Here is a 13,422-nt window from a genome sequence, read left to right on the forward strand (position 1 = left end):
CCTTAATTTTATTTTCCAGATATCCCTTCATCTTCAACTCACCCTGTGTCCTCTATCTATATATCTATACAAACATATAATTTTTTCCCTCCAACTACCCTAATACTGTCAAAGGACTCATGAGTTACAAATATCATCTTTCCCTGCAGGAATGTAAACAGTTCAACTTTAATAAGTCTCTTATGGTTTCTCTTTCCTGTTTACCTATTCCATGTTTCACTTGAGTCTTGTATTTGAAGGTCAAATTTTCTATTCAGCTCTGGTCTTTTCCACAGGAATGCTTGAAAGTCCTCTATTTCATTGAATGACCATTTTTTTACCCTGAAGGATTATACTCAGTTTTGCTGGGTAGGTGATTCTAGGTTGTAGTCCTAATTCCTTTGCCCTCCGGAATATCATACTCCATGCCCTCCAGACCCTTAATGTAGAAACTGCTAAATCTTGTGTTATCCTGATTGTGTTTCCACAATACTTGAATTGTTTCCTTCTGGCTGCTTGCAATATCTTCTCTTTGACCTGGGAATTCTGGAATTTGGCTACAACATTCCTAGGAGTTTTCCTTTGGGGATCTCTTTCAGGAGGTGATTGGTGGATTCTTTCAATTTCTATTTTGCCCTCTGATTCTGAAATATCAGGGCAGTTTTTCTTGATAATTTCTTGAAAGATGATGTCTAGGCTCTTTTTTTGATCATGGCTTTCAGATAGTCCAATAATTTTTAAGTTCTCTCTCCTGGATCTATTTTCCAGGTCAGTTGTTTTTCCAATGAGATATTTCACATTCTCTTCTATTTTTTTATTCCTTTTGATTAATGTTACAGTGCCTTGATTTCTTAAATTGTCCCTCTCTTCCAATTTCTCCATTCTAATTTTTGAGGAGGTATTTTCTTCAGTAAGCTTTTGGATTTCCTTTTCCATTTGGCTAAGTTTGCTTTTAAGGGCATTCTTCTCCTCATTGGCTTTTTGGACCTCTTTTGCCATTTGGCTTAGGCTATTTTTTAAGGTGTTATTTTCTTCAGTATTTTTTTGGGTCTCCTTTAGCATCACTCTCAGTTTTTCCTCTACTTCTCTTACTTGCTTCTCAAAATCCCTTTTGAGCTCTTCCAAGGCCTGGGACTGATTCATATTTTCCTTGGAGGCTTTGGATGTAGGAGCTTTGGCTTTGTTGTCTTCTTCTGGTTGTATGTTTTGATCTTCTTTGTCATCCAAGTAAGATAATATAGTCTGACTCTTTTTGCGCTGCTTGCTCATGATCCTGGCCAGTTACTTGAGTTATAAACTCTTTGTTAAGGTAGAAATCTGTTTCCAGTGTGGAAAACGTATTGTCCCAAGCTTCAGGGGTTTTGTGCAGCTCTGTTCAGAAATACTTCTAGGGACCTGTAAATTTTCAGTTCTTCCAAGGTGGTATGATCAAGGGCAAGGTGTTTACTCCTTTCCTGGCCAGTGCTCTGGTCTACGAGCACTCTTTTCTGTCTTGGAACTGTGAGGAGGGTTTCTGCTCGACAGCCACCACAAACTCCAGCAGACCAGTGCTCCTCCTGGCCCTAGATCCACCACCCAGAACTGTGACCCAGATCCAAGCACAGGCAAAGCAAGAGAATCCTGGACCAACAGAGAGATCCCTGCAATCCCCCTCTGATCAGCCACTTGATTCCCCCTCAGTCTGGGGGCCAGAAGCTCAGGAGCAGCCGCTGCCCCGAGGGCATGCTCGGGACTTGCAGCTGAGACCTAGCTTCTTCTCTCACCGCAGTCACAGACTTTTCCCACTGACCTAAGTTGTCTTTGGTGTTCCTGGGTTGAGAAGTCTGGAAACCACCACAGCTGCCCTCGATTCAGTCCTCTCAGGCCTGCTCCAGGGTCGCTGCGGCCTGCGCGCCCACGCCAAACTACGCTCCTCTCCCCACCCGGCACGATATACCTTTCCAATCAACCATTCAGGCTGTCCTGGACTGGAAATTTGTTTCACTCTGTCTTTTTGTGGGTTCTGCTGCTTTAGAATTTGTTTAGAGCCATTTTTATAGGTATTTGGAGGGGTTTGGGGGAGAGCTTAAGCAAGTCACTGCTTTCCCTCCACCATCTTGGCTGCAGCCCCGATAAACCTGTTTTTAGTTTTCAACATTCACTTCCATAAGCTTTTGAGTTTAAAATGTTTCCCCCTCTCTCCCCGCCTCCCTCCCCAAGACGGCATGCAGTCAGATATAGGCTCTACATACACATTCCTATTAAACATTTTCACATTAGTCATGTTGTAAAGAAGAATTAGAACCAATAGGAGGAACCACCAGAAAAAGGAAAAGGAACAGAAGAAAAAAGAAGATCAGATAGTCGGCTTCAATCGGCATTCCGACTCCACGGCTCTTTCTCTGGAGGTGGAGAGCGTTTTCCATCAGGAGGCTTTTGGAGATGTGGGACCCAGTTCTTACCTAATTTTAGCCACTCTGTCTTTTGCTTAGTTTGTCCCCCAGAATCCTGGAAATGTTTGTAAAATATCGCATGGGATTCTTTGCCTATTTGTATCGTAAATAACAGTGTTGACATACTTCAGTATTTCCGGGGTGTCATTAGCATTGAGTGCACCCTCAGCTGCTATAGATGACAATGTCTAGGCTCCTTCCAACAGATGCTTCAACATCGCAAGGATCTGCCATTTTGCGGGCGTGGGTCCCCCATTCCTGATGGCAGCTTGCTGCTCCTCTGTTTCCTTGGAGGTGACCTTCAAGAGTTACTGTGGCTGAAAAATCCTCCCCCTACCCAGCCCATCTGGTGATGAGACCCGAGCTTCCGTGACTGGCGCTTGGCTCATAGACCAAGCACTTAAATCCTAGGTCTGCACCCCAGACCTTCTTTGGTGCTCAGTAGGACCAACTAGACCATGTGTCCCATTGGCTCAGGCTACAAGAGCCCAGGGTATGCCCAGCCCTGGGAGGTGGCAGCTGAGGAGGACTTTTGGGGGTGTTTGTAGGGGATAGGGAGTATTGCTAGGGCTTCAAAAAGAAAGAAAGAAAAAAGCCTGCATACCCCCCTCCCATCCCCTTCATCTATATTCTGATTTTTAAGTAACACATTTTTACTGTTGATTAATAGAGTTAAATAAGCAAATATGGTCAGTTAAATAGACAAATATAATTTTGTCAATAGTTTTGTCCGAGCTGCCTAAAATCATATAAAGAATAATGGGAGCAGATATTTATGCTGCGATTCTAAGAAGGGGTAGAACCAAGGTTTTCGTTCTCAATAACATTAACCAAGCCTGACTCAGACACTTCCTGTCTCATTCCAGTGACACAGTTTTGCTAGGCACCAAAAGCTCACTAGCCCTGAACTCGATGAAAACCAGCTTTGTTTGGAGTGTGCTCTGTATTTATCAACCTCCAATTCCCTTTTTACAATTGAAAGAGAGTAAGGAGAAGAAAAAAGCCCCTTGTTATTTTGTACTAGCCTGCTAGGGTTGCCATGGGGTCCAAAGCAAACACTAGCTTTTACGGCCAGATACCTTCTCCGTTGCCTGGCAGGACAGTGCTCTGTTCCAACTTTTGCTTTGATATAATGTGCGAGCTGTGCTCACTCTAAGGGAGGGCTGGGGAAATTGAGTTGAAATGCTACGATTGCACACAGCTCTGCCTCGGAATTTTGGATCCACTCTAGAATAGCCAAAGGGCTTGGGGAGACAACCTGCATCCTGAGGATGATTCTTTAGAAGTCAAATTCATGGAATGTTATGCAAAACAGCAAAAGATGATACCCGTGAAGCACAGCTATTGCCCACCCAATCTGCCAAATATCTAGGCCTCCTGGTATTAAACTCCTCTGAATTAGACCTCGTACTGTGCCATGAGAAACGCTTGGACAATGACTCTATTCTCTATTTGTTTAGACCCTGAATATCTGAATCATAAGTAGGTCTCCTATGCTAAAAAAAAAAAAAGGAAAAAGAAGAAAGAGAAAAACAACATTCTTTGATTGTTAGTGATAGAACTTTTTACTGTGAGGAGCAAGTTTATACAACTCCAAGAGTCTTTATCAAAAAGAAAGGATACTTTTCCTAAAAATGATACCAGCTGGTGGGTGCATCTTCTAAGACAGACAAGATAAGGGAACCTGAAACCTAATTCTACCTTCACCACTCTCAGTTATGCCATAAGTTTTTTCCCCTTCATCCCTTATATTTTTGTAGAGAGAACTGAGCTCCTTTCCTATTGAACAAACCTAATCTTTTCACCTATGTACAGTATTTCAATCTCTGTGCTCTCCATGAAAGAAAATTACATAACAGACTCACTGATCCAACCTTACCAGACTTTACATTGTTTTTCTGACATTATCTGAGTGGCTCCCTGGGCCTCAGGGAAGGATTAGACTCCATGGCCTTTGAACTCCCTTTTGGGTCAAGTTGAGCCATCCTATGATTTTCTTATTGCCCGGTTCCCCTCAAACCAATGATATGGACGGATTGCTGAGACAGCCAACTGAACTTTGATGTTCTGTCAAGAATCACAGAGAACTTACATAAAAAGTTACTGAAGGGACCTGAGATCTGTTCCCGACTGTGCTAATTAGTGGTTGGGAACAACCTAACCTTAAATATTATTGGAACTTTTTCCTAGGATGGCATGTGCACCAGGCTCTATATTGAACAAAGGATGAACATCTTTGATTTATGCATTTGGATACCCTTCCCGACAACTGGAGCTACTCCAAAGCAGAAGACCATGTCTTGGAAGACGATGGGGTCTCCTTCACAGGAAGTCTTCATCGAGCAAAGCTGGGACAATCGTTTGTATCTAAGGTATTGTGCGAGTGAATTGCCTCTATTATTCAAGTATGGTTAGATTCAATGGCCTCTGAAGTCCTTCCAGCTCCCAGATTCTGGGGTTTCTTTTCTGTGCTAGACTCTTGAATGTGTGTATAACCCCAACTTGAAAGCCCCTCCCACGGAGACTGTGGACACTGATGCTATCTTTAAGAGGGAGGAGAACCTTGGGAAAGAGGCAAGTTAACTCACATATTGAAAGAGAGAGAGAGAAGGGGGAGAGACAGACAGATAGACAGACAGACAGAGGGAGACAGAGAGAGAGGGAGACAGAGAGAGAGAGAGAGACAGAGAGAGAGAGAGAAGGGGGAGAGACAGACAGACAGAGGGAGATAGAGAGGGAGACAGACAGACAGACAGAGACACACAGAGAGAGAGAGAGAAGGGGGAGAGACAGAGACACAAAGAGAGAGACAGACAGACACAGACAGAGAGAGGGAGACAGAGAGAGAGAGAGACAGACAGACAGACTGTGTGAGGGGCAGGTAAGGGATTAAGAGAATTTCTTAATCCTAAAAAGATTAACTATCATTTTAGACAGATTATTATTGCTGGAGAGAGATCATTTGAAGGGAGAGAGAAAGGACTAGAGGAACTTCTTTCCTAACTTTGCTTAGCTCTTATCCTATTGAGAGGATATCTTGAAGATAATTCTTGGGAGACTTTGACTGCTATGTTGAGAAAGCTGAATGGTGGGACTGTTTTTAGATTTGAGGAGAAGTCACAGTAGTTGCATTTGATGGTTAGAAGTGACACTGGAGGGGCAGCTAGGTGGCGCAGTGGATAGAGCACCGGCCCCGAAGTCAGGAGGACCTGAGTTCAAATCTGGCCTCAGACCAAACACTTGACACTTACTAGCTGTGTGACCCTGAGCAAGTCACTTAACCCTAATTGCCTAAAAAAAAAAAGAAGTGACACTGGCTGTGATCTTTCTCAATGTGATTCATTCTTGAAATGTTTAAATATGTCTTGGTTTTGTTTTTCACATTGTTAATAAATTGTGTAGCTATTAGCATTAATGTTTATTTATATCTAGGAGATTAGGGAGTTTTATATTGAAAGAAGGGTGAGTAAAAGTTTATGAAAATAGATTTCTCTGGTTTAGTGAAAAGATTGGAGGTGGGCGCTAAGAGCTGATTAACTAACTGATGATAGAGATAATGTATTTCTATTAATTTATTAGGAAACACCAGAACATGACCCTTTATTGCCTTAGAACCTGGATAGAGAATTACAAAGGAAATTAGCCAGTAGCAGTTAGAGAAAGGGGTGATCGCCCCATCTAGGCTCTACATAAGAATAATGAGTTCCTAAAATTTGCCTCATATGAATTAATAATCTGTTACTAAAGTGAGGTGGTGGTCCTCCCTAACGCTCCCTCTTGAAATTATTTCTTATTCTGTCGTATTCACTTTTTAATGTGCATGTCGGCTTTCTCTACTAGTAGGATGCAGATACCTTGAGGACAGAGACTATTTGGTTTGTGTCTTTGTATCTTCAGAGCCTGGCACAGTGCCTTGGATGTCATATCACCACTTAAAAATGTTTATTGAATAAACTATTAAATTGAAGCAGGGCTTGGAAGTCATTTTAAAGTTTTATTGAAACCAGAAAAACTACACAGATATAGGTTGTTCTGTATTAAAAAACAGATGGTGGTTTGAAAGGGGAGAGGAGCATCGATCTAGACCTTGAGGTCATCTGCTCCAGGCCTTTGGTCTCAGATCAGTGACACAGGTGCTAAGGAGCAGGGTCAGCATTTGACCTGCCTTCAGATGCGGGCCCCTCACCCTCTGCCATGGGACTCATTTTCTCAGAGAGAGCTGGGAGGGACCTTAGTGGCACATCCACCATTTTACAAATGGTGAAACTGAGGCCAAGAGAGTTGAAGTGATTCCCCAAAGCGAAGATTTGAATCTCAGTGGTTCTGACTCTAAATCTGGGAGGTTTTCCGTGACACTGCACAGCCTCAAATGGCTAGGCAGAGCTGAAATACTGTAATTTGCAATAAAAAAAGGGAGGGGACTTTAAAAATCATGATGAGGTATAAGTAACATGGACATATAACATACACATACCCTAATAGAGATATGAAGGGAAGTCTATGTATATTAGGACATGATTATCTTGTAATAACAAAATATATCAAAAATGAAAAAAAAATAGGCATGGAGTCATTTCCCACCATGTTGCAAGTTCTAGGAGAGTAAATAAAATGGAGAAAAATAAATAAATAAAATTGAAGAAGAAATCCTTTTTATCTATCTTAACTGGTGATTCTTGAGAAAGAATAGATTTAATTAGAAGAGAATTTTTTAAAGCTTAGGAATGGAACCCAATGTACCCTACTTTAACTCAGAAGATGACAAGATTCCCCCCAGTTCTAAAGGCAAAAATCTTTCTCTTTCTGCCTTGATCTTGATTTCATTCCATCTGTCTCAGTGTTTTTTTCTTAGTATTTCTCATTTTCTCTCTCTCTCTCTCCCTCCCTCCCTCCCTCGCCCTCCCCTCTCTTTCTCCTTCTCAGAAGAGAAGGCATTTACCCAGTACACACCTTTCCTTGCTGGCGTGAGTCCCTGTGGTTTGCTGGTTTCAGGCCTGCCACTGGTCAACAACGTGAAGTCTCTTTTGCAATTTGTTTTCCCAGACTTTTGACTATTTTTGTTCCTTTGCTTTGGGTTTTTCCACTTGAGCTGGACTGAATGTGAAGGGGCCAGAACTGAATGCCCCATCATATTTCAAGGAGACCATGGAATGTTTTGAATTGAGGGGATTGGAGCAGCAAGTGGTGAATTATGGGAGGTGAGTGAGCCCCACTGTCTCCGTCTTGTGACTTGGTTCTGGAGCTAGCTCAGTTCCTTTTCTGTTCAACTGTGGGTCTAGTCCCATTTCTGTCTTGAGAGAAAACTGTATTCAGTTGTGGGAATTGGGAGAGGACTTTGTTGCATTGTTTGAACCTAGCCCTGCATGACTGGGAAGCAGGATCCCCTACCTGCTGCTTAGAGCCCCCACCCAAAGACCTTGCTTATGCAGACCAGAAACACAGTCAGGTCCAAAGTTTGATGCAGGGAGTTTTCTCATAATTGTACATCTCAAGCAACTCATGTGTCTCATCTGAAAACTGGTCGCTTCTGGTCAATCAGTTCTTGTCTCTACGTTCCTTTGTCGCATACAGACACTTAGAGGGAGTGGGACACCTTTTTCTGAATTCATGGAATTGCACCTATTCACTCTTCGCCTTCCAACTCAGAAAGTCCCTGATCTTTCCTCCAACTAGAAATCAGGTGATGTAATTTTGTATCCTGGTTAATTGTTTTCTTTTAATTAATTGGTCTTACTTGATTAATAGTTTTTAGTGTAGAGAAATCTTTCTTCCCCTTGCCCCACCCTGCATTCCGGGTCCAGTGCCAAAGCTGAGGAAGGCAACTGGTCTTGATTTGGTATGAAATTGGCTTTCATTGCTTAATAAATCAACATGCTCTGGAGCTCAGACCTTTGTTTTTTCAGTCATTTCATCTTTCACCTGCCACACTAACAACATGCGACATTTCTATAGCATTTCAAGTTTTGCAAAGAGCTCATTTGATCCCCACACCAACCTAGGAGATAGGTGCTACTATTGTCCCCATTTTACAGATGAGATCCTGAGATGAGTGAGGTTAAGTGATTCACCTACCATCACACAGCTGGGAAGGGTCAGAGTCAGGGTTAGGGCTCCCGTTTTCTCAGCTGCAAGCCTAGCACTCAGAACAGCTAAAGTGGTATAGTGGACAGAGCAGTGGACTGTTGGAGGTAGAAAGCCTCAGTTCAATCCTATCCCAAGTCAACTTCTTTCAGCCTCAGTTTCTTCTTCTGTGAAATGTGGCTAATGACAGCCTCGACCTCAAAAGGTTGTTGTGGGAATTCAATGAGATGGCGTCTCAACAGAGCTTCTTAAACCCTAAAGCTCTGTAGAAAGGCTGGCTCTTACTGAGGCTATGATAGGAATGCTGACTCCTCATCAGGCCACTTAGCTTCCTCTGCATTATTACAGTATTTTTGGCCTTGTGAATTGCTTCTAGAATCCCTCCAGCACTGGACATGACCGTGATTGTCGGCAGATTAGCTCCTGGCCTCACTTACAGCCTCATGTATGTCATGGCTGACAAAGGGCATTTTCAGCCATTTGGGGTTTCTGATGTGGATGGTTGAGCGCAACTCTTTTAAATGACTATGTCTTTTTACTGAGGTTGGGTGTGCAGAGGGATGGGTGGGGGAGAGCAAAAGCGCTTTGCCGACCATCAAGGTGGGTTGTCCCAGATATCCTGGAGAGACATGGGGCTCCATGGTCTTGGTACAGTGTCCTCTGTGCATAGGGTGTGGTGGGCCAAAAAGGGAGACCTTCCCTGAAGAAGAAAAGAGGAAAGGGCAGTAGTGGGTAGAAGAGGTTAGCTTAAGATATGTCTAGAGAATAAACTTGGGACCACAAAGGACTTCTTGTCCCTGCTCTTTTCAGGGCAAAAGCAAGTGTGGCAATGGGGTAGAGATGTGACCTCTCTATAGGCTAGTGTGCCAGGGGTCCTTCACAGCTCAAGAGGGAAGGAGTGCCACTGATGACCATGCACGGGGTCTGATGACTTCACTTTTGAGGCCTGTCTGAGCAGCAGCTTTAAAGGATAGCTGTCTCTGATGGCATCCTGGTGAAAGGCAGGTGACACAATCAGCGTGCATTTATTAAGTGCTTACTGTGTGCCAGGGGGTGTGCAAGGACCCAGGGATACAAATGCAATAAAGAGCAGTTCTTACTCACAAGGTGTGTAAACTCAGAGCATTAGGCTCTAATGGGCACAACAACGATGTTTACGTATATGCAGAATAAGTACTAAGAGAGTGAAACCAACGAAATCCCACGCTGCTCCATACGAGCCTGTTAGGGCAGTTGGGAGCATCAGCAAAGATTTCATGTAGAAAGTGGGGCTTGAGGGTGTCCCGTGGGACATCAAAGGGTTCCAGGAGGATGACTGGGTGGAACGATGGCCAGAAGGTCATCGTGGCTGACCGGCCCAGCGCGGGAAGTGGACTAGTGTGGAATAATGCTGGAGACGCAGGAGCCAGATTCCGCTCTGTTCACCCACTGAAGACGCCCTTCCCACTTTCTTCTGTAGTTCCTCCAAAGAGCCTTCTGGCTTGGGGAGGTTTTCGCCCTACCCCAGGAAGGTCAGACACAGCATGATGTCATCCTGGCAGGCTCTCCGGCTCCTGGTCCTGCTCTCTCTAGGGTCTTGTTATATTGAGAGCTTTCTCCTCGTTGGAACGGTCACTTAGAAGGCCATCCTTGCCAGCACTCATTTGATGAGTATTTTCCCCAGGATGCATCTAATCAGAAAACCATTATGGAAACCAGACCTGAATTGCTGGGTTAGCATCTTTTGAGACCAAAGAACTTGCAGGATGCCCTGTCCCATCTCCAAGAAGACTTCCAGGTCAGCAGCAACCACTTTGGGCTCTGCAGGCCAGGACCAGCCAGAAGGCTCTGGAGCTAAAGGAGGACGTGAGTCAGAGATAGGCTTGTGGCCAGAACTTAACGCTCACGCCGCAGCAAAGCCTCTTTCTCCTCACAGATGAGAGAATGGAGTCGGCAATGTCTTGGCTGTCGTGCTTAACGTGGTCCCTTGTCGCGGGCACTGGGCTCAGGGCCTGGGGGGCTTGCTGCCCACATCGTGTGCCATTCACCCTTCCAAATGAAGTTGACTTAGATGCAGAGCTTTCTCCACCAGCAGAATGTTTGGGCTCCCGATATGCAGAGCCCCAGACTGCCTGACTGGGAAAGGCACTCCACACTTGCACGGCCTTCGAGCAGGGATCATGCCTCACGTTTCTTCCACAACCCCCACAAGGTCTAGTTAGCACAGCACTGCACTCAGAGGCTCTTGGTGCTCATGGATGAGAGACACGAAAGTCTGAGAATCTAAAGCCAGCCTAAACTTAACTGGGGTGGGATGATCAAGCCCTTATCTTTGTTTGTTTGTTTGTTTGTTTGTTTTTTCCTTTTTTGTGAGGCAATTGGGGCTAAGTGACTTGCCCAGGGTCACACAGCTAGCCAGTGTTATGTGTCTGAGGCTGGATTTGAACTCAGGTCCTCCTGAATTCAGGGCCGGTGCTCTCTCCACTGCAGTGCCCCGATCAAGCCCTTAGCTCCAGGCGCTGACATCTAGAGGGTGAGAAAAATGTACGATCATGATTTTGAAAGTTTGAACAATTCTTCCATTGGTTTCCTCTACAGTGTAAAAATATCAGACTCCTTAAGAAGTATAAAATGCAAGAATAATTAAACTAGGGAGCTACTGGATTGCTTACCTTCTCTCCGAAGGAGCTGCACCCCTTCGGAGCACCTCTTTGGCCATGCCCTCCCTAGGTTCCACTCCCCACCTCTCCTCTACCGCAGCAGTGGCCTCACACACTCTGGGGCCTGCACACCACAAGGCGAGTATCCAAGATCTCTTCCATAAGGGGCAGTGTACTGATGTCTCTCTCTCTCTTTTTTTTTCTTCTTTTTGGTGAGGCAATCAGGGTTAAGTGACTTGCCCAGGGCCACACAGCTAGTAAGTGTCAAGTGTCTGAGGCCATATTTGAACTCAGGTCCTCCTGACTCCAAGTCCTGAGCTCTATCCACTGCACCACCTACCTGCCCCGATGCCTCTCTTCTAATTTAAATTAATCTACCTTAATTACCTCTAAAATGAATAACTAACATTTATATAGCATTTTAAGATTTGCAAAACACTCTAGAGATATTATCTCAATCCTCATAACAACCATGGGAGGGAGGTGCTATTATGATCCCCATTTTATAGTTGAGAAAACCGAGGTGGGCAGAGGTTAAATGACTAGCCTAGGGTCACACAGCTAGTATGTATCTGAGGCTGCTTCTGAGCTCAGGTCTAACCTGAGTCCAGGTACCACCTAACTGAATTATAAAGTGGAGTTGGAGGTGCTGCTTTACCTGGGTGCTCAAATTCCTAGTTACGGCTCTGGCGTTAGCCAGTGATAAGCAGGGGACCGCAGCAGGGGCCTGGAGACAACCAGTGCCAAAGCTCTCTTACTGATGATCTGTGGCTTGAAAGCAGCAGGCTCCCGCCACGAAAATCATCGACAACATAAACTACAGCAAAAACATCATCCTCTAGCGCTCACCTCCTGGCTCTGCCCAAGCTAAGGGTTGGGGAAGGGTTCTGGGGCCTTGTCAGAGCTGCCTTCATGACTGTGGGCACAGCTGACCACGGCGGGTGGGGGATGCTTCCACACGGCTTGGATCAACTGGATTTCCTACCCTCTGGCCAGCAGACCTCAGGTAAACTACACTCTTCTTTTTTGAGGCGCTGTTCTTCCCAGAAGCCAACCAGAGCCTTCCTGTTTATTGGGGGCATACTTAGAATAACCCTCCAACCTCAAGAGTTAGCCGGGGAGGCAACTGATCTGATAAGATTTCCTAGGGTCATGGGCTTTGAGCCAGAAGGGACTTCGGAAGCCACTTTCTCATTTTCCAGAGGAAGAAACTGAGGCCCAGAGAAGTTGAAGGTTAGGCCAAAGGTTACCCAGGTGCCCATGGAAGAGCCCAGATTTAAACCCAGGTCCTCAGGCTCCAAATCTGGTGCTGCTTCTAGGGCCCCCCAGAGCCTCCCAGGGCCTCCTACAGCCCCCAGAGCCTCCCAGGGTGTCCCAGGGCCCCCCAGAGTCTTCTAGGGCCCCCCAGCATCTCCCAGGGCCCCCAGGGTCTCCTGCAGCCTCTCAGAGCCTCCCAGGGTCTCCCAGAACCCCCCAGGACCTCCCAGAGCCCCCCAAGACCTCCAAGAGCTTTCCAGGGTCTCCAAGGGCCCCCCAGAGCCTCCCAGGGTATCCCAGGGCCCCCCAGAGCCTTCTAGGGCCCCCCAGCATCTCTCAGGGCCCCCAGAGCCTCCCACAGCCTCCCAGAGCCTCCCAGGGTCTCCCAGAGCCTTCCAGGGCCTCCCAGAGCTTCTCAGAGCCCCCAGGGCCTTCCTGTTTTCTCATTAATTTGCTCTGTGGTTAGATGATGTTATCTGGATTTGTATACAGTATTCTATTTGTTATATCTTCTAAGTCATTTACTTTTTCATTTATCAAACATTGAGAGAAAGTCTACTACGTGCATGGCACTGGGCTTAAATAATTTCCCAGTGCAGTCAGGTCTGGCCTCAGATCTACAACGGGTCCATGGTGAAGAGGAATGCCCCAAGAGAAGCAAACACCTTGTGGAAAGTCCTTTGGGGGTGCCTGCAGCCTCGGTCACTGTGCGGGGGAAGGGGGTAGATGGGGGGCAAGGAGGGAAGCAGGCAGGAGGGCAGCTTTTGGAGCCTTTTACATAGGAAACCAGACAGAACATTTCTGCTTGTCCAGAGCCACCGTTGAGCAGGAATTGGGACCTCCCTCTGAAGCTGTTTTCTCATTTATCCTCACCTTCTTTCAATCTCTGGCTTTCTGACTCTGTCTCTCCCTTCAGGTCTGTCTGTCTCTATGTCTGAGTCTGTCTCTCTTTCCTTCCCTCCCTCCCCTTTCTTCCTTCATGTCTCTGTTCCTCTCTCCCTCCCTTCCCCTCCTTCCTTCCTTCCTTCCTTCCT

The 13,422-nt window shown here is 45.6% G+C and overlaps 1 protein-coding gene across 1 annotated transcript in view; it reads left to right on the forward strand.

Moving 5' to 3' along the window:
• The first annotated feature begins 7,590 nt into the window (after window positions 1–7,590).
• S100B (S100 calcium binding protein B) overlaps window positions 7,591–13,422 on the forward strand; it is a 12,974-nt gene continuing 7,142 nt past the window's right edge. Inside the window, exon 1 of the mRNA XM_027857467.1 lies at window positions 7,591–7,609. The gene's annotated coding sequence lies outside the window, so the exon portion shown is untranslated. The remainder of the gene's footprint in view (window positions 7,610–13,422) is intronic.

The sequence above is a fragment of the Vombatus ursinus genome, unplaced genomic scaffold (assembly GCF_900497805.2).
Source record: "Vombatus ursinus unplaced genomic scaffold, bare-nosed wombat genome assembly UNPS02012147.1, whole genome shotgun sequence".
In the NCBI taxonomy this organism is placed as follows: domain Eukaryota; kingdom Metazoa; phylum Chordata; class Mammalia; order Diprotodontia; family Vombatidae; genus Vombatus; species Vombatus ursinus.